A 22,878-nucleotide genomic window follows, 5' to 3' on the forward strand; every position below is an offset into this window, starting at 1 on the left:
TAACTAAAGGGCTTTTGAAAAACCACACAGAAGCCTACTGCTATAGAAGTGTCCTAAAATACACACATATATGAAAGGAATTTAAATGGCGTCACCACATAGTGAGGGAGACAATGCCCCAACTAGATATCTTATAGCAAAAAGCCAAACCTCCAGTGACAGGAATGGGCTACACCTTGTTGAAATGTTGGCCAAAGGGGTCCCATGGACACCTCCCTCCCCAAACATCACAGGCTGTTTCCCAGGCTATCTGTTGCTCTCCACAGCCTGAGGATAAGGCACTGTGCCGGCTGGTCTTGTGTGTCAACTTGACACAAGCTAATCATCAGAGAGGAAGGAGCCTCCACTGGGAAAATGCCTCCATGAGATTCAGCTGTAAGACATTTTCTCAGTTAGTGATCAGGGAGGAGAGCCCAGCCTACTGTGGGTGGTGTGATCCCTGGGCTGGTGGTCCTGGATTTGTTCTATAAGAGAGCGGGCTAAGAAAGCTGTGTGAAACAAGCCAGTAAGCAGCATCCTCCATGGCCTCTGCACCAACTCCTGCCTCCAGGATCCTGCCCTGTTTGAGTTCCTGTCATGGCTTTTTCTTCCAATGACAGACTGTGATCTGGAAGTGTAAGTGGGGAATAAACCCTTTCCTCCCCAACTTGCTCTTTGGTCATGGTGTTTTGTTGCAGCAATAAAACCCCTAAATAAGGTAAGCCCTATTGCTGAAGATACCTTCACTTAGGTCATGGAACATGGAAAATTGAACTGACGCCCAACTAGAAGCTTCACACTACTGACGATCGTTCACGGTGCTGGAAGGTATCTGCTTGTCACTGGAAAAGGAAAGTAGTCATCAGTATGATCCAGCTACAAAGCCTATGAACTGTAACAGTGACCTGCCTACAAGACATACTAGTGACATAGTGGCACAAATGTTATGGCAGTGACCTAGAACAATTTCTCACTAATCCTAGACATAGGGTGAATAAAAGATTGGACAAAATAGAGTTTACCATAAGATAACATGTTTGTGTGACACTTAGAGTGTCTAAGCACATAAACAGAAAAGTCCTAACAGCCTTCCTAACAAGAGGCACAGAAAACCAGTAACAGTCTTGCTACCTAGTGTTTTCTTCAGTTTACACAATCAAATCCTCCATCTTTGGAACTCAAGACCACTTCCTTATCAGTTGTGATAGATAAAATCGTGAGCTATGTGCAACCAAGATGAAGACTGTGAGAGATGTTGTTCCTTTCCTGCAAATAATTTTTCCTTTTGAAGAATGAATATACTATGTCATATCACTTTTCCCATCAGAAAACTTTATAGCTTTAAAAGAAATGAATTAAACTTAGTCTGTCTATTAGCAAGGTACAATTTTAAGCCCTGTTAAAAAAACACAAGAGTTCCAGCCACCAAGAGATGAGGTGCTCTTGCTATTTACCAACACATGCTATTTAAACCCCGATAAGACCAAGAACCACTCTTTTATAAAGGTTCAGAAGCCAGCTGGCAGAGCCTGGAGAGTAAAAGGGAAGATGCTGCCACTGGGCAAGTGGCTATAATGAGGAAGACTTTCTGGTCAGAAGAGAGGTCTGCAGTAATGGGGAAAAATAGGTGTGTCCATGATGAATCGTCAGTACACTGGATTCCTTCTGTTGCTTTCTAACTGCAGAACTCCAGTTCTGTGTGCATTGGTGGTGGGCTGTGCTGTACACACATGTCCGAGGGTGAGGAATGGACAAGTCTCTTTTTCTCTTCAACTGCTCTTCACATTGATTTCTTTTTTGAAACCAAGCCTCCCTGAAGCAGAAGTTCTGCAATTTTCAAGGCTGGCTGGCCGGCCACGGGAGCTTTGGGGTCCTCCTGTCTCCCTCCACACATACCTACACGCACCAGGGTTAGAAGGACACCATCATGCCAAGTTTTCTGCCAGTTCTGGATATCTGATCTGAAATCTTCATGCCTGAGTGAATCAGCTGTGCTGTCTCTCCAGCCCCTATACAATTTACCTTTTTAAACCAGTAGTTCATATTTTAAACAAGAAAGAAATGTAATACCAAGTATAAATGATTTGCTAATATTTTAGAATTCTCAACCCAAAGTGAATACTTAATGTCAATGTTTAAGTTCTTCTGACTTCAGCACCAGGCATGCATGTGTTGGTGCAAAGATATACATTTGAGCAAAATACTCAAACACAGAAAATAAATAAGATGTTTAAAAGATAATTTGTAAAAAGGAAATAAAACTAATGAATTAAAATATGAGAAAATGTAGCACCTTTTGTATCGAAATAAATGCAACTTAAAAACAATAAAATATAATACTTGGAAAATTAACAACCATTATTTAGAGAAAAATATTTATTATCCTGAAAAGATACTTTCTATGAAACATTGAATTAGAAATAATTAGTGAATAGATTATGAGGTCAGACATATACAAAAGTCTCTATCAGATCTCTAACACAATTTCATCTCAGGTTATTTCTTAAAAATCAAGTTATAAGGCAGCATATCAAGTATGAGATCATATGTGCAGAAATACAGGATCGTTTTAGCAGGAGTTATTTCCGCTATTCTGTTACTGCAGACTTATTTTAACTTCTTTAAGCATCTCAGTTGTTGAGACTTTTAAAATACATCCCTGAACATTCCTCCCGCTCTTTCCTTCACAAGACGGAACCTGACGGTTTCCCCTGGAACACAGGCCACCTCAGCGATGAGCTGCAGGAGGCTCAAGTGCTGTTCTATGAAACCTGAGACTATGGTAAAAAGAGTATAAATGCCACGTGGCTCTTTCTCAGGTCACCACTCAAGGGAGAAGCAGCCAGCAACCGGATCTTAGGGACAGGCAAGGACCTAGTAGAAAGGGCCCTTTGATGAGAAATTGTGGCCTCCTGACAACATTTACACCAATCTGAGCCATGTGAGCAAGATGGGCACTGAGATAACACGAGGAAATGTTCCAGGGCAGTAGACAGTCTACATTTGACAGTGGTGTAGGTAACTTAACATTTGCTGTATGTGATATTTATCTTTAAAAACTAAATGAACATTGAAAACTGGGCATATTGAAATGTTTCTTAGTTTCAAATTGTCACTACTGAGACGTATTAATCTGCATTTGAATTACAGAAGATACACTGCAAACAATGGAGACCAGATCTCCCACCACTGAAAATGGGACTTAGAAACCCTGGGAGCTAGAAATCCAGTTTCTAATCTGTGATACTGGACTGGAACTGGGGTTACCAGGATGGTTACTTCTAGGTGAGTAGATAAGCGGGAAGTTGAAGAGGCAGCCTGGGCTGCATAAAGTTATTTAGTGACCACTTCAAAGTGTAGGCAGGGCTGAGAGTACTGTGCAGAGTGTGTGTGTGTGAAGTCATTTCATTATCTCTCTTTGTGTTAGTCATGGTTTTTTTATTTTCTGGTATGTTACCATCTGGGGAGGAAAGAAAGGGCTTGTGGATCCTCAAGACAGCTACCCTCCCAAGGCCAGTCAATGCCTAGATGTAGAAAGGACTCTCCCGCACAGTGCCTTTCCCATAGAGCCAATTGCTCCAGAATCCAAACCTCCAGTATCCAGGTCTCACACTCTGGCCACTAGCCACCTGCACTAATTACCCCAGGCCCAGGTATCAGACAACCAGGGATTGCCCCTACATCTGGGAGTCTGTTAACATTTATCAAAGTAGCCAGCTCTATGTCTGTTCACTCTGCTTTGCCTTGGTAAACCTTTCACCCACATTTCTCCTTTATCCCATCTGCATCTTCATCAACCCTGCGGCTTCCCTGCAAGGCTCTTCCCTGCAAGTATGGTATGCTGCATCTCCTCCTTTGGGGAACTTTAAGTAACAAAACATCTCACAATTGCAATCGTCCCTGATCTGTAGGATTGCATCTACTAAACACTAAAACAAAAGCCAAGGGTATTGCTAGTTGGGTGGTCATTACTTCTCCACCATATGCTTCTGGCCTAGTTTAGTCATTGCTGACTCAACACGCGAAAACATCCAAGATAGCTTCATAACATGGCTAGCAGTTGATGTTGAGTATAGGGCAGGGTTTATCCATAAACATGGCTGCTTCATGTGGTTTAATTTTCCCATATATAGCAACCAATCTGTGTCTAGTAGAAAACACCCCACTAGTGAGCATTCAGAAAGACCCAGAACACAGCTGCAATGTTTCTAATGGCCTAGCCTTAGTAGTTCCATTGCATATTTGCAGAGAAAAGGACATAAATAGTCACTGATCTCCTACTCTGGACATTCCAAGAGCCTTGTTACACAAGCAGTCTGAACACATTAAGCACTGAGATCTTTGCCTCTCACCATCATTCTCTACTGAAATAAATCTGTGCTCCTTAAAAACTATAGAGAAGAAAATATCAACTCCAAGTAGATAAACTTAATAGGTACTACTACCTCAGACAGGTGAGCAGGTCCAGGTTGGCATCAAAAGTGATGTCATACTGATGTGTGTACTTAGATGTGTACAATGAAAGTGTTACTTCACTTCTAAGTCATCACCTACCCTAAACCCATGATCAATCCTAACTTAATCATAAAAAAAACAAAAACAAAAACCAACAGACAAATCCCAACTGAGGGACAGTGTACAACATAATCGCTACTCCTCATAACTGTCAGGGTCACAAAGAACAGAGAAAATCTGAGGACATGTTGCAGCTAAGAGAAGCCTGAGACACAATGAATAATGTGTGGATTCTGGATGAAATCTTGTAATAGAAAAAGAACATCAGAGGAAAACCGAGGAAATCCGAATTAAGTATGAACTTCAGTTAATAATGCATCAAACCAATTTAAGCTGCATTAGGATCAGTGACAATGTCAGCCTTGTCAGGTCTTGCTGGCTTCAAGTTCTCAGACACAGTGACCTGTTGCTTCTGAATGCCTCTCCCTCTTTCCTTTCACTACTTAAAAATTATAGCATAAAAATTTAAATGTCAATTATAAAAGTATCATTTTACATACTAGCTATATAATACACTGTACATCGGGAAAAGATTTAGCTACTAAACAAGCAAACAAGCAACAGAACATCCTCCTACAAGTGCTCTCACTAACAAGGCCACCCACTGAAGGCTCACTCCCTAACCTTAGACCTCACTGTTTTCAGGGCTAAATTAAAAAGCAGTCCACGACTCAGGGCTTACTATCTTACTCACTCTTGTTTTGTCTTATATCCACTAACAGAACATTACGAAGTGCCAACACCTGCTGTCCAAGCATCTCGGCCTTTTAGAAAGAAACTAAAATGCCTCCAGATAAAATGATAAATAGAAATGGTTGACGAGAAAAAGAACAACCCTGTGTTGGCTGCACACACTGCTAGTTTGGAAACAGTGGGTGGCACAGGTTACCACAGTTCCCTTCTCTAAGGGAAGCAACAGCTATGTGACTGCTGTGTTGCAGTGAATTTTAGCCTTACTCATATCTATCTAAACTAATGCACTTTCATATCTAGCCTTACTAAAAGGTTCCACCAGAAAAATAATTTTAGTTACTTTTCTGTTACCATAGTAAAGCACTGTAACAAAGGCTGTTTATAAAAGAAAGCATTTGATTGGGGCTCACAGCTCCAGAGGGTTAGAGTCCATGAGCATTACGGGGTACATGGCAGCAGGCAGGCACAGTGCCAGAGCAGCAGCTAAGAGACTGCACACTGAGAGAACAACTACAAGCCAGAGAGGGAAGAGGAGAGGAGGGAGAGCACTGAGTGAGAATGGCCTGTGCTTTTGAAAGCTCAAAGCTCACCTCCAGTGACACAACACCTCCAACAAGGCCACATCCCCTAATCTTTCCAAACCGTTCCACCGACTGGAAACCAAGCATTCACAGATGGGCGCCATTCTCATTCAAACCACCACAAAACAAACATAAGATTCCTATCATCTCAGAAGACTGTCATTTTTAAGCAAATGAAGAAGAAGATACTTAAATGATCTAAATTCCATCATAATGCTAACATTAATAAATCCTTTAAAGACTACTAATATTAATAAATCCCTTAAAGAAAATAAAGATATGTTTTGAGAGACTGTATTCCACAAGCTGGAATCAGGAGGATGCCTAATGCTTGGGACCCAGGGTCATAGAAGCAGATTACACTGCTCCAGGAGCACAAACACTAGAGTGAGGTTGGTATCAACCCTGGCTTTTCAATTCCTGTGTGACCAGTCTAAAAATCTCAGTTTATCAGCAAATGATAAAAATACCTCCCATATCACATCTCTTAGACATATGAGAAATGTCTAGCACAATGCCTTGTCAATTACAGCCCCAAAGTAGTAGTGGCAGGTAGGGATGGTAATAACAGTAATTACATACATGACCAGAAAAGCTACTTAATTTATTCTCCAATAAGATAGATGAGAAAGTAGCAAAACAAATTACTTTCTAAGTTTCTTCCTGTTTAAAAATCAAAAATCAAGAATTCAACTTCTTCAAATTACTTAGATTATTAAATTAGGAAACAATTCGTTATTATAAATTATTTTCAGATTCACAAATAAAACTTGCACAGATTAGTTCATTTGGACTTCAATCTACAATGTGGACAGATTATCATTATACCATTCTAGTGAGAACATGAACTTAAAGGCACCAACTAATTGAATAGATAAGATACAGAAGAAATGCACCCTAACACAATATAGGCTCCAAATGAACAAAGGCAGAGCAAACACCTCAGTGGTGACTAATGTCTCCCAGAAGACATGGCCGCCACTTCTAGTTGACATATTAGTGTAAATCCTGGCTGGTATAATTAGGCAACAGAAATGAAAAAAATACAAGTTGAAAAAATGTTAAACTGTACCTTTCTGAATGACAGGGTCTCATATATAGAAAACCCTAAGGACTATACCCCCTAACCTATTAAGCAAACATTAATTTAGTAAAGTTGCAAGATACAAAACTCAACATAGAAATGTCAATAGCATATCCATATCCAAATCAAACAATCCTATTTACAATGTGTGTGTATGAGTGTATGTGTGTGTATGTATGTATGTATGTATGTATGTACACATACACAAACACACACATACACACATGATGAATGAGCTGTGTATAGTGATTTTTTTTTAAATGTAATCTTAGCACTCAGAAGCTGAGCCAGAATTAAAATTCAAGGCCAGCTTGGATTATATAATAAGTGCTTATCTCAAAAACAGAAAAAGGGAAAGTAGGAGGAAGGGGGAAACAGGAGGCAGTGGAACAGAATGAAACACAGCATGGTGCTAACATAAAAAGACTAACAAAATAAAGAGCCAGAGATAAATCTACACACTTAACTATAATTTTTTTCACAAAGTTGCTAAGGACATCCAGTGAGACAAGGACAAATTATGGTATGGAAATGGAATACCAATATGCAAAAAAAATCAACTAAAAATAGGTTAAAGACTCATACACAAGAACTAAAACTGTAAAAGTACTAGAAGAAAATATAAGGGGAAATCTTCACAGCATTGTGTGGGCAGACCATAGGTAGGACCCCAAAACCATAGACAACAAAAACAAAAATAAACAAATAAGGTCTCATCAAACTGAAAGGTTTCAACAGCACAGAAAATGGAGAATAAAGGGCTGACCTCAGAGATAAGAGTATGCCTGCAAATACACAGCAAATAGGGAGTTGATATACAAAATATTTAAAGAACATAGCTTAATAAAAAATGCTATTAAAAATTTGGCAATGGATCTAAATTGATATATTACAAAATAAGATATATCTAGCCAGTAAGTACATGAAAAAAAATTATCAATCATCAGGGGAGTCCAAGTTAAATCACACACACGCACACATGCACACACACACACACACACACACACACACACACACACACACAAAGACAATCAAAGAGAACCAGTGTTGGCAGAAATATGGAGCATAGATTCTCTGCACGGTGTTGATGGAATGTAAGTGAATACAACCCTTTGTTAAACAGCATGGCGTTTTCCTTGAAAATTTGCAAACTACTCTAACACCAAGAATCCCTGATGACCCATATATATATATATATATATATATATATATATATACACACACACACACATATATATATATACATATATATACACATATATGGTCTAGTGGGTGTGTGTGGCATGGCTATCACGTCCAAATGCTCTGCAACCATCTGCACTCCCTGCTCACTGCAGCAGTCTTCAGGACAGCCGAGATGTGGGAGTGGGATCACTCTCAGGGTTCATTAGCCAGGGAGTAAAGAAAATGAAGTGTTATATATACAAGGGCTAGTAACTGGCTTTTAAAAGGAAAAAACAATTCTTATCACAGCCTAGAGACCATTATGTTAACTACTTAGACACTGAAAGGCACCATCCCAATGATAGAGTGCTAGAAGTCACACTCACACAAACAAGAGTAAAAATGGTGGCTAACCAGAAGCTGGGGATAGGAGAACTGGGAAAAGTTGGCCAAAGAACACTATTTTAGTGTTTAAGGAGTGTTTAGTGTTTAGTAAGTTTAAGAGAGCTATTGTACATCTTAGCAGCTAGGTTCTACAATATATACTCGAAACTGCTAAGAGAATAAACTTTAAATATTCTTACTACACAAAATAAATGAGGTATGCATGCATTAAATAGTTTGATTTGGCTAGTCCACAATGTACACATAGGTTAAAGCATCACATGCCCCACCCCCACAAGCACACACATAAAATTTTGTCAGTTAAGAGCTGGTAACAGAGCGCTCCCATCCTGCTTGCTCCTGGGGACCACAGACTGCCAGCAGTGACAGCTCTATAGGACAGATACCAGACCATAGAGAAAAGGCTCCCTCTGCTCACCACCACTGCTACATGGCTCTGGGCAAATCATCTAATATTTCTGGGCCATGGCTTCTTCAATAAGATAGCAATTCTAATTTATTTTCTAATTTGACCTTAAAGCCCTGAACACTGAAATTCCTGGTAAACAGATGGCAAAATTTGGCCCCATCCCAACCCCACGGCCTTACCCCTTGCCTGATCCTCTTCCTTACCTAGAAAAAAGCACTAGAAACCTCTGCCCCTGCTCATCTGCAAGGCAAAATGCACGCATAGAGACTTAAGTCCAAAAATGTCACTGTGTTTATGTTTACCATTAAAGACGGACAGAAGTGTCTCAATAATGAAACAGACCCCGCCACCTGAGGTGACAACTGCTCTAAAGCCCACTAAGAAAACTACCGTGGGCTGTACCCCAAAAGAGCAAGGAGGGGACAGCAGACAGCAACAACTGCCACTTGACAATACAGACAGATACACAGAATTAAATGCACTAGATTAGGGTTTTAAAGATTAATTTTTGAACTATCTGCAAGAGTTTAGTAATTTAAAGATCATTTTCTTATTACACCAAACTCTTATAATTTCCCTTATCAGTAAAATGTTAGCAAAAACTGTAATTCTAACTTATATAGCACACCCTAACTTTGGCAATTTAGCTGCAGGCCTGTGAATTTTTTAACTATTTAAACTCACTCTTTAGAGTGTTTTCCCCTTTCTCCTAGTGCTCCATTTGGTTTTAAAGGACTACTTCAAGCATGCTAGCTGAAATGGCAGAGAGACAGCTGCTTGGCACCCTGTGCACATCACCGCCTTGCAGTAGTGAATCATTCCACCTCATCGCTCTTCCCTTCTTTGGACTCCAGCTCGTCATACAGCAGTCGTTTACTAGTGGGTAAAGACAGTGATGTCATACTATGCATACTGACATGCCCTAAGGTCCCTTATTGGAAACGAGAATGTTCGTCCATACACACTCTATGTCTACGTTAATGTCTGCACTTACTTTTACTTCCTCTAAGTCCCAAAACACACTTTGAGATTTGCAACTGGAAAATTCACACCAATGCATTTTGTTGATCATTTTAAATTATGAAAATTCTTCATACCTGTCATAAATTTCAGAGGAAAAAATATATTTGAAAGCACTCTGTATTCTAAATATAACATCATGTAATATTTAAAGCAACTTTATATTCATTTTATATATAAAATTTCATCTTACCATAAACTATACAAACTATTTATACAAAACAATGACTTTAAATTTATACATTGGCTCAACTAGTTTTTGCTCTATTCCCCTAAGGTCTTATAGGTCAATGTTTTTCTTTTTTTAAAAAGGATCAAAAAGTGCAAGATACAATTAACACCATCTCTGGTCATATAAGTTGCTTAAAAAAATCTTAAAAATCAATCCATAAAATTTGAATGATAAAAAAAGCCATAAAATCATGTTAAAAACACAAAAACAAACCTTGTTTTCTTCTCATCCTGGTTTCTCAGAAACATAAAACCCAGACCGTTTCCCATGTTGCTCTTTTCTCACTTGTTTAATTGCTGAGTTATAAAAAATTATCTACTGCTGGAGACAGTTTATTCTATAGATTCACTCCTGTGATAACTATGTTCTAAAGCTTGCATCCAACATCCATTTAGAATTCAAAATCTGCCTGCTTTTCATATAACAATAATCCTCAGACAAAAGGGACATTTTACATCAACTCTTCTCTCAACAGTATGGATTAAATTTTAACTAATACTAATCCTAGTTTGAAAGTACGCATCCCAGAATAGATATATGCACATGTATGCATGCACGTCTGCACGCACACACACGCGCACGCACACACACACACACACACACACACATACATGCACCCACACAGACACGCACATGCACACACACGGGTCAAGATTTATTTCTGCCATTGAACATGGTCATTTTCATGCACTGCAAACCTTGCTGACATGCATATTAAAATTCTAGCACACTGGGATTCAATGCTTATTTACACTAAGCTCAGAATTGCTCGACATTTTCTTTTAAAATTGGAATATGAAGCTACAATTTCTAATGCCAATAAAAACTACAAAAAAATGGTCATAAGCTTGCCTTGTATTAGAACATCTTTTGTCCGTCAATCAACAATAAAGTATTATTCTACCATCACAAAGGGGAAACCCTCAGAGGCAGTAGAGGACTATGGGTTGTGTAAATGTGCAGTTGCTAAGAAGCAAATATGCCTCTCTTCTAATCAAATAGCCCAGCTCAGCAATGCCACTGGCTTGGGGCAAGAAGCAAATTCCAGCAGCCACAAACTTAGAAACAGCCTTGAATTATTTGTTGCTGACCGCTGGCTGAACCCTTCCTGATGAGCACCATCACCATTAGCCACTACTCAGTGTACTCCATCAACCAATGGCAACAGCAGCGTGCTCCAGCTCAGGCTACGAGAAATTGATCAAACACGGTAATGAGACTATTTCTTCACAGAGCTTATTTTAAATGAATATAAATATTTTCTTTCTACATAATTTGCCACTGAAAGGTCACTGAACTCTCTGTGATTTCAAAGAAAAATGCTCTACTGTCCTCTTTACATATCCGAGGTTGAGATAAAGTCAACAAACAATTCGAGGCATTTTTTGGTATTAAAGGCAAAATCTAATGAGCTGACAATTGTGACAGCAGAGGAATTGTGACGTTTAAACTTCACGTTAAGTTACAGCTAGAAACTGATCAGATGATGCTACTTTAATAAATAGAACACTGATCATGATTTACCAATTAAAAACACTTATGAGTGCGTTTTTGTTTAAGAAAGCACAATTAATCTCTAATGTGGGTAATTCTGAGAACATGAATCATATGTATGCCTTCTTAGCTCAAGTTATTAAAATTTGATATAATTGTTGTGAATTATTCAGTGAAGAATTCATTTTTCTATAGCCCACCTCCTTCTGCTAGACAGTAGAATAAAATGCATGTTAACCATTCCAGTCAGCACATGAATCACTCTGGTGACATCTGATTTAGCTCTTCTCCCAGAGTGATATTCACTGCTCCTTTTCGTCACATACTTAGAACCAAAAGAATTATTAACAACTGGACCTTAACATCACATCACAAGCAAATTACATCAGGTTAGCAGTGCATTTTGCCCAATATTTTGAAAATGTTCTGCAAAATCAACTTTGTAGTTAGTGCTTGCTAATATGGGGGCATGAAAATAATCTCCAATAAATCAGTTCGTGAGTTTCAAATATCCTTATGCCAGTCACAAAAAAGACTCAAGGCACACATTTCCAACATCAGTATTCTTTCGTTATTATGAAGCAACTTAGATTACATAGCATCTAATTAATTAAAAACAAACTCAGGAGAAACACTTTCACATGAATCAGCAACTCTAAAAACTTCCTAAAAAATATAAGATCTTGTTCCATGAAGAATTAATGCCAATGTGATCAAGAAAGTTCCTGTCAAAATGAGCTGCTTTATACGAAGAATCCTCAAGAGTTTAAGAAATTATTTTATAATATTTACCTTAGAAAATTATGCCTGGTTTACTATGTGTTATGGAAAATGGCTTAAGTTGAATACATGCCTGGACATAGCTTTTCAATTATTGAAACTCATATGAACTTTTCATAACCATTTTTTGATTTGTTTATGGATGTTATGAGACATGAAAGTAAAATCCTTCATCTACAAAATGAAACACAAACTATAACCAGATGATTGTTTTTAAAATGACAGATGAAGAAAGAAAGACAGCAATGCAGATGTGGGAGGACTAACTGCACACTGACGGAGATTTCCAGATTTCCAAATATTCATGTTGGGGTCAGGAGGGCAATCAAAATGGGATTTTAAACACACATTCGAGTAATTTTCAAAACAAATGCATGTGCTTTGAATGAAAGAGAAAACCTCTACCATTAACTTGAAATTAATCTGTCTTGAAAGGAAGAGCTACTGAAGAATTCAACAGAATTCAAGAGAATCCCCAGCTGACATCCAGAATCTGTTTTGGTGTGTTCCATTCTTTTCACAAGAAAGCCTTGCTGTGCTTTCATAAACGCCAAAGAAGATTCTCTAAATAATAATCAATAATTAGTTGCATGAAAACAAGACCAAGTCGCAATAAACCACCTATGAGTTGTCTAACAGTATGATAAATTCATATTGTTTATAGCAACCACAAAGAACCACTATAACTTGTGGTGCCAAGGAGCCAGATGGTACTGCTGGAAAAAATTAAGTCTACAGATTGGCAGCTCGACCCTGTGAGTATTGCCCAAGGGAGGGCAGAGTGGAAGAAGAGCAGGAGGCTCCGTGTGGTGGGGATAAATCAATTACTACCACCTCACCTCCTTCCTGTGCAACCCTAATGACACATTCTAAATACCATGCCAGTGGGTTGTTCAGGGCTTAAATAGTCCAAGTATTACTTGGGAATGATAAGATATATAGACTAGAAGGTAGGACATAATTTCCATTCTCAGTACTGGCCTAGCACTGAAGCCTTGACCCAACCATAGAGAATCCATTCTCAGTAAACACAGAAGCCTTTTTGAAGAGCTGTCGGTGAGGGGATGTTACTCTTTTTTCCTTCTACCTTCCCTTTTGTTTTCTATTTCATGATGGCATTTGTTAAATTCTGTATGTTTTCTAAGAGAATTCTGCCTAGGTAATGGCTCCCTACGACAGTCTCAGGACTGGACAATCGACCTGCAGGCTTTATGTCTATTTGTAAAAATCACTTTGTTTTTGTTCGAGACACAATTCCCGTTGTGTACTGTCTATGACTTGCTAAAGAAACAGCAATACCCCAAGACATGTTCCAAGTGTTTTACAGTAAAAACAACACACCATAATGCTGGGTAATTCTGGGAAATGTTTGCTATGTCTTCATGCTTTTGAAGCGTAGGACAGTTGGGCACTCCGTGATACTCTGGAAGCTTAAGTATACCACCTTCTTAGGCCTCCATCACTTGTGAACACACATACATGCATGTACACATGCACACACATGCAGAAGCACATGCACACTGACACACAGCTGTTTGGCATTACTCCTACTGAGACACTATAAAGAGTTAAAGGCAGAAAACCCACATGATTTTTTAATACCAAGAACATAAAATTTACAATATAAATGTGTTGATGCATTTAATATATTAGCAATTACACTGACAGATGGCCTTTGAACTTTGTCTCAAGTACCAATCAATGACAGATCAAAATAGATTTCATTAAATAATTTTGATAAGGCAAGGAATTTTTCTGGTTAATTAGTTTTTAAGAGCAAGAAGTGAATTTATAAAGCTGCTAGAAAAGTATAAGTGGATCAGAGGCCATGCTAATCCATCCAGTGTTCTCAGAACCTAACAGAAGACACATAGCATGTTCTATCACAGGTTGTTCATGTGCTATCTGAATCTCTAACAATCGGTGACAAGAAATTGACTCTTAGAGGATCAGCTCTACCTAGATGATGCCCAACTCATTCTTCCTCACCCAACAAAACTGTGCATATACACTTCAAATCCTTTGTCAGAATCAACCTCTTAGGTCTCCAAATAGCTGTTCAACCTTTGTGTTTCTGGACTAACTAAACAGCAAACTAATACCGTGTTTTACAGTCTTGGAGGAATATAGCCAAGACACAGAAGTATCTGTGTTCATACAGGGAAGCGGGTTTAATACCCATGAAGAATAATAAAAACATAAGAACAATAGAGCTATTGAAACTAATACAAACAGGATAAGCAGAACATAATAACAGGTGCCTCATTAAAGCTCAATGAAAACCGAAACAAAGCACAAAGTATCACCAAGCAGTTGTAACTTAGAGGAGCCACCATTATATAAAGTCTAGACACAACTCATATGCAAAATAAGCTTACCTTCCACAGGCTATTATCACACAAAGGAAAACATAGATAACAATATTATAATTCCAGTTGATGCAACTCATGGTAACAGCATTGACATTTTAGTTTTCTTTCATTATAAAATACAATACAGATTTTTATAAAAATCAGATATTTAAAAGTCTTATTCTTAAAATAAAGAGTTATGGTCACAAAAATAAATCTTCCACTTATAAAATAAATCCACTAATAAGTTCTCTTAAACTTAAAATATAACAGAATTTAAAAAATTTTTTGTCTTAATGTTATTAATTGTATACTGTAGCTTTCTGGCCAAGTCTACAACGAGTCAATCAAACAAAGGACATTCTGAATGTCAAGATCAGCCTCATTTTAACATGTTTAGCTTCTTTATAACAAAATAACCCAGCTAATGAGTCTATGGTTTAAGGCTCATTTTTATCAGATTCATATGTCACTGCTTCATCATCTCCTATTGCCCAAGAGAGACAGCAAGCTAAATGCATTTCATCAAAATAAGAGGCTACTGTTGGCACATGTCGACTGTAACACAGACCTGCCTGTTGAATACTAAGTCATAAAAACAATTACAGATTACCAACTCCCCTTTCAGCTATTATAACATAACGTAATTACATGTAATATAGTCCAACACAACTAAACTATGTTCAAACATAGATTAAAAATTCCAGAGGAAAAAATGTACAAAAATTAAGTTAAGCATTCAATACGCTAGCCATCTTGCAACATTATAATAGCCAAAAACTGTTTTGTATATTCCTATACAAATTATGTACCATGCACTTATGCTTACTGTAATCTTATGAAATACTATAATTACCACTATTTTTATAAATTAAGAAAATAAAGCATTGAGAGAAAATAAATTTTCCAAAGTCACAGTGTCAAGCCAGGACTACACCAGGCTGTCCATGTTATACTAATCTGTACACTTAACCACAGCAGTATAATTTATCCTTGAACTATTGAAATACAAGGTTTGGCCTCTATAAGACCCTTGTAAATACAGCATGCAAACACTACAAAGTATATCTGGTCTGCTTTAAATATTGTTTAATGTTATTTAAGCTGCCAGGACAAAACACAGTCATATAACATGATACCTAAATTACAAAGAGAAAAATAATTAAACAGCTAAAAACAAGAGAGAGAAAAGAAAAAAAAATCTAAGATCAGACCAACATTCAAATGAATGCCAAAGTTACCAAAATATAATGTATGCCCATGACTATATAATCACATTAAGTGGAAGTAATCAATGACTTCTAAAGTTGTGTAAACTAGGGTCGTATGCTGAGAAACAGAGGCAGCAGTTCTCCTGGCTCACCTGTGAGGGAAGCTAGGGCAGATGCCTCTCTTCTGAACATCTCAATCCATCTCTTTCTATAGCATGCGGCAGCTCTTATCTTTCTCATGACAGCCAACATGTTTAGGCAAATCAATCAGTCTCTTTCCCATATCTCTACCCCATATCTCAGTCTTGCTCTCAAATAACTCAGACTAATTTTCCCAGTATACCTTCAGGTTTAGCAGACCTGATCTCTGCTTTCCACTTCTCCATTTTCTTTACAGATAATATCACTTCCTCAAGAGAAGAATCTAAGGATCATCTGCACAGTCATGAAGCCTATCCTTGTTTACTTTCTGTTACCCTGATAAAATGCCATGACCAAAAGCAACCTGGTAAGGAAAAGGTTTGTTTCGACCTGCAAGTTGCAGTCCATAGCCAAGGGAAGTCGGGGCAGGACCTGAAGCAGAGAACACAGGAGCATGGCTTGCTCAGCTTGCTTTCTTCTACCCTTCAGGACCTGCCCAGGGTAGCACCACCTGCACTGGGCTCTCCCATATCAAATAGTAATCCAGAAAATACCCCACAGACTTGCCCACAGGTAGTATGGTGTACGCACTTCCCCAAATGACCTTCTCTCTTCCCAGATGATTCTAGTCTGTGTCAAATTGACAAAAAACAAAACAAAGAGACAAATAACCAAGCAGCACAAAGTCTATCACTCGTCTTTCTCGGTATCTCCCAAGCCTCTTAATGCCCCATCTCTCTGCCCACCAAGCCGAATAGGGGTCCTAGGGGTCCTAGGGGTCTTTCTCAGGCCTTTGCCTCTGAGAAGTGCACCAAGCCCCCATCTTTCTTTTTCCTTCTCCATCTCCTATATACTGACAGGACAAACTGAGTTTTGTGTTTATTCTTTTGTGTATGTTGGTTAAGGTGCTAGAAACTGAACTTGGGCCTCACAAATATTACAACAGCTTTCTCTCCCACAGTGCTATATTCCCAGCCCGTTATCATGTGTCTTTTGATTCATTCCTCACCACCCCTACCTTTCCTCACTTTATGTCATATTTTCTTGGCTGATCTTCATTCTTTACTTATATGGCTGTAATTTAGTCAATTATGACTTCTGTTAAATAGAACAGCTGATGAGCCAAAGTGATAAACAAAAGCTACATGTCATTTGCTCTATAACTACCCATTTGTCTCTGTAATGAGAAAGGACTAGAATTATTTTCTGAGGAAAATTTAAGACTGTCTACAAGCCAAATCCCTTAGACCATACTCACACAAGGTATGCTAGTCCTCTGTACGGGCACAAGCCTTGGCAAACCCCTCAGCCTCTCAGGAGCCTATCGGCCCTTCCTCCAACTCTCTGGCTAAATAACAAATCTGCCTCTAAGTAGCAGCACAGAAGTCAGTACTCAGAAAACACATCCCAAAGTTCTCTGCTATCCAGTACTATGAACAGTATATTTGAACATAGATGAAGGATGTGGAATACGATTGTTTGTCCAACTCAGGTACCAGACAAACAGACAAACAAACAAACAAACAAACAAACCAACAAATGAACCCTAAGGGCTGGGAGGTAATGGAACACTGAAGGACAAATGCTCAAAGGACAGATCAAAAAAGAAAGAATAATACAGTACAAACCTAGAGCCAACAGGGTTTTGTTTTTGTTTTTCTGGTTGGTTGGTTAGTTGGTTGGTTAGTTGGTTGGTTAGTTGGTTGGTTGGGGGAGTGGGGTTGCTAAGATTTTTTAGTAGATGTACAAAAATTTTCAAAACTGAAATGATGACTTTATCCAAACATACTATGCCTGTAAGCTGAATTTAGGCCATGGTCTAAGCAGTTTGAGACTTCTGTACTGTACGCTTTATACAGTCGTAGCTCTAAACCAAACCATCAGAGAGTTGCACTTCTAGGCCAAGGATTTAGAAATCTTTCCAGTAGAGGATCAGACAAGAAGTGCTCTAAGCATTGTCAGACATATGGCGTGTGTTAGAACTGTCATTGTGCATGGCTTTACAGAAGGGATCACCAGGGAAAATGCATCATGATGCCATTCCATGATTTTGTAAGCATGAAAGACAATACTTATATAAACTGAGACAGCTATCATGTCACTAGGCAATTATACCCTACACCATCATATGCATAGTCCATCATTTACCAAAATATGGCTATGAGAGCATGACTGTTCTTCCCGCTGCTATTATGACATGAAACCTAGCCAGAGACGGCTTGTGAACAGTGTCATAGCTGTGCTCCATTTTCTTGAAAGCATCCATATATAAATAGCAACTGACCAGATTTGTCTGCTGGCCTAAAGAAGCAAACCCAGGATATTTTGCCTCCCATAAAATGACTTGTCCTACCAGACCTGCTTCACATTTGAGCTAATGGACCTTTTAAGACAGAACGTGTTACTGACCTGAGAATTTTATCTACTATAAAACATTCATGACTGCCTTACACATGGCACCATTTTTTAAAGCCTCCTTACAAGTAATTTCATTAGATCCTGGTCCTACTAAGAGCTATATCTCTCTTGAATTATTGATTTATTTTTATATCAGGGACACTAAAAATAATATACTAGATCAGCTTTCTGTCTTTGCATTGATTCACACAAATCTCAAGGCCACACAAGTAGCTCCTGTCCTGGCAGAGCTGGGGCTCTGAGGCCCCAGGGGAGACCCAGAGGCTGGTCCTAGTGTCCTATAAGTTCTCCTGACCCCCTGCCTAGCATCTCCTGACTCGCTTTGACATTCGTATAATGTATGTGTCTTTGGATCTTTTTATGTCTTCATTGATTTTAGAAGACAATATAAGCTGGGAAAAACAAGATGAAAGCAGCCCTGGGGCTGGAGACGGCTCAGCAGCCAAGGGTCTTCACTGCTGCTCTCACAGAGCAGCCTGTCAGGTCCCAGAACCCACATGGCACCTCACAAACATCAAACTCTCCAATCCCAGGGGATCTGATGCTTTCTTCTAAGCTATGTGGGCATCGTTCACTCATGTGGTGAACACAGCAGGTAAAACACTCACATATAAAATAAGTTTAAGCCAAAAAAGAAGAGGGGGGGGGGAGGCGGTGGCAGCAGAAGCAGAAGCAGCAGCAGAAGCAGTCCTACTCAGGACAAAATAGTCTAAAATTTCTATTTTAATTTATCTCTAATCTCTACAATTCTGCATTTTGTGCTAGTGCCAAAAGCTAAGAGTGATCTGTTTACCTATTTAATGTTTCCCACCACATACTGCCGAAAGAGCAATACAGCCAAAATGCAGTTCAGTTTATTTCCTGTTTTGTTTTGTGGAAACAGGGCCCAGCTTGTACAGCCCGGATTGGCCTTGAACTTTGAGCAGCCTTCCTGCTTCAGCCTCTCAACACTGACACTACAGACTATACTGATACAAAATGTGAAAAGCCAAAGGAAAAGCAAGCAAGTACCGCTAAGCTGAAAGCTGGCCCTCACAAAAGGTTTGAAGGTTTCATCCATAAAAGGCAGGGCCAGGGAGGAGCTTGGCAGAGCACTTGTTACCCGCTTTTGAGGCCCTTGACTGAATCAGCAACAGGGCAACAAGACATACAAACGGCCACACAGAAGCAAAATTAGCTACTCTAGACCGTTACCCTTACTTTCAGTTTTATTTTTCTTTTTTTTTTTTTTTTTTTTTTGGAGCTGGGGACCGAACCCAGGGCCTTGCGCTTCCTAGGCAAGCGCTCTACCACTGAGCTAAATCCCCAACCCCCAGTTTTATTTTTCTTATTTTTTATTTTTTGCCTCCAGCAACTCCCTGTATAAATCACTTTGAATTTTTTCATGCAACATTATTTAAGCCATTGCTTTAGGAACAATATTCTCTAAATAACTTGCCATAGCCACTGTTAAGTATGAAAGTGCTGCATACCATCGACCTCAGCCACCTGTCCTCTTCTCTGAGCACGGCTTTACCTCTACACTCAGCTCTACTTTCAGACACGTACAGAAGAACAGAGTTTTGGCTCTGCCTACCCTGAATGCTGCTTTTTCCTAGTTTTCCTTAGAACATTACACACACACACACACACACACACACACACACACACACACACACACACACACACCATGGAGACTGACTCAAAGTACACACAGAAGCCTAAACACAGACTTCAACAGTAGCTGTTGGGGGATTGCTCTTTCCATACGACTGGTAGAGAATATCTAAGAGCAGTTGGTGGCGGCTGCAGATAATTTTCGCTCCAACAACCCTACAGGAACAAGTCTCTTACAGGAAGTTACCTCTAGAGAAGCAGGATGTGAATGAGAATGCTCACCACAGTGGATTCCTACAAGGATCTAGGTAGGCATGATGCAAGATGCCAATTGTATCCTCTCGTGGCTAAAATAAAACATAATCTACTCTGCTTTTTGTCTAAAATGATTTGAGCTCTAATAGTCCTAACCAACATATCCCTCTTCTAGGCTATTTATTATCTCCAGGATCCATACAACAGAAAGCTCCTCCCAAACCTGGCTCAAATTTGATCTCCAAGTCTGTCTTCACTGCAATCATAATTGTTATTTTCTTCCTTCTATGTTTCTTGTAGTAGTGACTATTCCAACCTGCCTTGAATGGCAGTCTACTAATGTGTAAGGTAAGGTCTTCAAAGACAATAGGCTGTCTTATTAATCAATTCATTCTCCTCCGCCTCCCCTAACGGTCGAATCTACTGACTTTAACTTTTATCCTCTCTAGCATTCTGCCTAAAACATACAATACTGTTACCTTTTCTTGCTGCCTATATTTTAAAAGATAAACTCCTTAACTCCTCTAAGGCATATTTGCTTTTAGAAAAGAACTATTTGAAGCATATTAGAGGCTTGCAGCATACATATATTCCAGGAGAGAGGTCCCAGGGTAGAAATACCAAAACAAGTCCTATTCAGCAAAAGAAATGTGTGTGCATTTCTTTTCCCCATGGTAAAACATTACTACTCTTGGTATTAAAATATTATTTTTATTAGCCTCTGTTAGTGTTAAAGAAAGTGATGAACAGGTTCAAAAGAGAACAGCTCACAAGTGGTATTAAAAAGTAAGGAGCTGATTCTGGAGACAGTCACACAAGCTGAAGCAAGGTCACTGCACTGAGATGACATTACTTTTCTGACCACTGTTAAAGTATGATGCTTTATGCTTCGGTCTCGGCATGAAAAAGAACAAGGAAACATTCAAATTACATCATCTTTTTCTCTAGACATTACAAATGAGAAGCTTTGAGAATCCCCGTCCCCTGACTTTCATATAAAAATAGAATTAAATATCTAATTATAAATTTGAAACCTGAATATATATGATATATAATTTCACAATACATGTGAAATTACAATCCCTAAAGTTTCTCCACAGCAGAACCAACTTCATATTTAAATAGGCACTAATTATGACTATGAAAGAATATACAGGAAAAGATACAGAACTAAAAAAAAAAAGAAAATAGTAAAGTAATACTTCAGTATTCTTGTGGTGAACTCTACAGTAAGGTAATAGTTCAGTATTCTTGCGATGATTCTCTCTGAACCTCATTTCCCCACCTCCTTCCCTCACACATCATAACCTAATACCTTTGTATAACAGTAAAACATCAGTTACTAGGAAAGGGTGATTATGAACTTGGATAAAGCAAGAATGTCGAATTGCTATTGATGCTTCTACATGCTTTCTCTGGGTGTTTATAAGCAGACTGTCACATACAGATTGGCAGCAGACCGCAGCAGTCTTTAGCGCACACACTGAACAGTGATGCTCAGACGCTTCACGAGCTGTCTCTGCGTCAGCTCCCTTACCTGACCAGACTACTCAGCTTGGCAACTGATGACTAAATGTGAGGTGACTAAGGGAGATGCCTCCATATCCTTACAAGGGTGAAGAGATCAGTGTAAAAAGTCAGGCGCACTTTCTTTTTAAAAAAACTAAAGGCAGCAGTTGGGGATTTAGCTCAGTGGTAGAGCGGTTGCCTAGCAAGCACAAGGCCCTGGGTTCGGTCCTCAGCTCCGGAAAAAACAAAAACAAAAACAAAACAAAAAACAAAAACAAAAACAAAAACAAAAAAAAACAAAAACAACTAAAGGCAGCAACACCTTTTCAAAATTATACCCAGCATGCTTCTCTAAAGAAGCACTGACAGAGCCTTGCCCAGGAAAGTCAGAAAGTTTGCCAAGTAATCTACAGACTACCTGTTCTCAGAAATAATGTATCCATGCAAAACTAGAAGAACCTTGTATTTTTACATGTAATGCAGCAAACACTGTTGCTCTGACATGTCAAAAGCATGATGATGCTAGAAATGAAAACAGTGATGTAAACCACTCAGGAAAGCAGGAGTTGTTTTTTAAATGTTAAAAACTACAGAATTTGAGAGTTCACTGAACTGAAAAGACAGCAAGAAAATTACCCCTTGCTGTATGCCCAGCTCTTAAGCATGCAAAGGCTACAACTGCATTAAGGGCCGTCTACACTGTGTCCCTTCCATTAGTTTATAATCCCACAATGTCTTACAGTAGAAGAAATCAATATCTTGATAAATCACTTTATAGCCTCGAGTTAAAAAAATTAAGAAAATAACACATTAAAAACCTATTATATTTCTTAGACATGACAATAAAATTGCAAATAATGAGGTAAAATTGACAAATTAAACTTCATTAAAACTTTAAAATTTTAGCCAAGCAGTAGTGGTGCACGCCTTTAATCCTAGTACTTGGGAGGCAGAGACAGATGGATCTTTGTTAGTTTGAAGCCAGCCTGGTCTACAGAGTGAGTTCCAGGACAGCCAGACAGCACTCAGCAAAGACACACA

At 38.8% G+C, this 22,878-nt stretch overlaps 1 protein-coding gene and 1 long non-coding RNA gene across 6 annotated transcripts in view; one reads left to right on the top strand and one right to left on the bottom strand.

The window, feature by feature from the left end:
* Positions 1 to 22,878, bottom strand: part of Skap2 (src kinase associated phosphoprotein 2) — a 150,128-nt gene that overhangs the window by 101,107 nt on the left and 26,143 nt on the right. The gene's annotated exons all lie outside the window — the stretch shown is intronic.
* On the top strand, positions 16,900 to 21,550 carry LOC148006272 (uncharacterized). The gene is made up of 2 exons (XR_015686578.1): positions 16,900 to 19,682; positions 19,794 to 21,550. It is a non-coding gene; the product is annotated as an uncharacterized LOC148006272 (long non-coding RNA).

The sequence above is a fragment of the Rattus norvegicus genome, chromosome 4 (assembly GCF_021556685.1).
Source record: "Rattus norvegicus strain SHRSP/BbbUtx chromosome 4, alternate assembly SHRSP_T2T, whole genome shotgun sequence".
Taxonomy (NCBI): Eukaryota; Metazoa; Chordata; class Mammalia; order Rodentia; family Muridae; genus Rattus; species Rattus norvegicus.